Consider the following 1,313-nt stretch of genomic DNA (forward strand, 5'->3'; position numbering starts at 1 on the left):
GACAATCTGTAAGGATTCTCTTGGAAAACAGAGCAACATAAATTTTTGCTATTGAAGTTCATGCAACAGATGAAGTAAAGTCAAGGTAAAACACAGCACTSTCCTCAAGACACTTAAGACCACTCTGAATTGCCTGAATACAGTCAGAAGCCAGGTAATACATTGGGAAACAGGATTTTTTACAGGATTAGAAGTCAAAGTGACAGGACTAGAGGGTAACAGGGGTACCAACAGCTAATCCCTCTCAGAGGTTTTAATCACTTTAAAATCCTCCAAATATGAGCATATTGCACCTGCACAAGGCAGCCTGCTGCAGCTTGAACAATCATTATGAAAAAAAATCTTCACAGCTATTCTGTTTTTTCCTGTTATAGATCAGTACTTGTTTGCTTCATAGACMCTTGGTGTCATCGTCTCAACGTGTCCTTCATTGTAGCACTTTACATCTGTTTATTATGAATGAGAACCTACCTTCCCGTTATTTGGTTGATATTTTGCTTATAGACAGATTTATGCCAAATCTCAGCCTTTTCTTCACTGAGAAAGATTATCTTCAATTGCTCTGGGAGTAGTACTATTTTTCACCTTCTTGTATATCATAAAAGAGAGCTTGCCTGCTAGAATCATGGGGAACTGCTCACCAGGTCAACACTCTCCTACTGCWAGGACTCARGGCTTTTGTGACAACTCAGTCTCTCCTATTCTGTCTGTGGCACACAGCTCCACTTCCTGAAAAATGAAATTGTTTAGGCTAATTCAAGCCTTTCAGCTTGATGAAGATATATCTGGGTGATAATTAATGGCCTCCAATACATAGGAGGTCACGCCAAATGACCTTCCGATTTCTCGGACCTTAAGTCATACAGAGTTAAAATATTAGTCTAAGTTCAATAAATGCCTCACACCTATGGACATGAAAATAACTTGCTTTGGATGCTTGAAAAACATGCTGCATTTTCAAATAATGAAAAGAAATTAAAAGTTCTGTTCCCATAGCATGCAGCAGTTACTGTAAGCTAAAAGGCTAGAAGTATGTATTACCAGCCACACATCTAAGCCTGTGCTTCATTTTGTGCAGTTACTGGATTTACTAGGTTAAAGCGGGGGGAAGACAGCTGATGGGTTACATGAACTCTAATTTTGGGAAGGCATGTTTTGTGTAGCCTTTTGCAGTAACTTTGCTAATGGCCACGTTGCCAAGATACATACCCAAGTCACTCTTTCTTGCTATAACAGTATCACAGTGAGGACAGTGAAATTTGGCCACATTCTCCGTATGTTTCTGTAAAATGTGCATCTTCATGGTACCACTC

Source organism: Rhea americana, unplaced genomic scaffold (genome assembly GCF_003343005.1).
Source record: "Rhea americana isolate MKP2758 unplaced genomic scaffold, rheAme1 scaffold_572, whole genome shotgun sequence".
Classification (NCBI taxonomy): Eukaryota; Metazoa; Chordata; class Aves; order Rheiformes; family Rheidae; genus Rhea; species Rhea americana.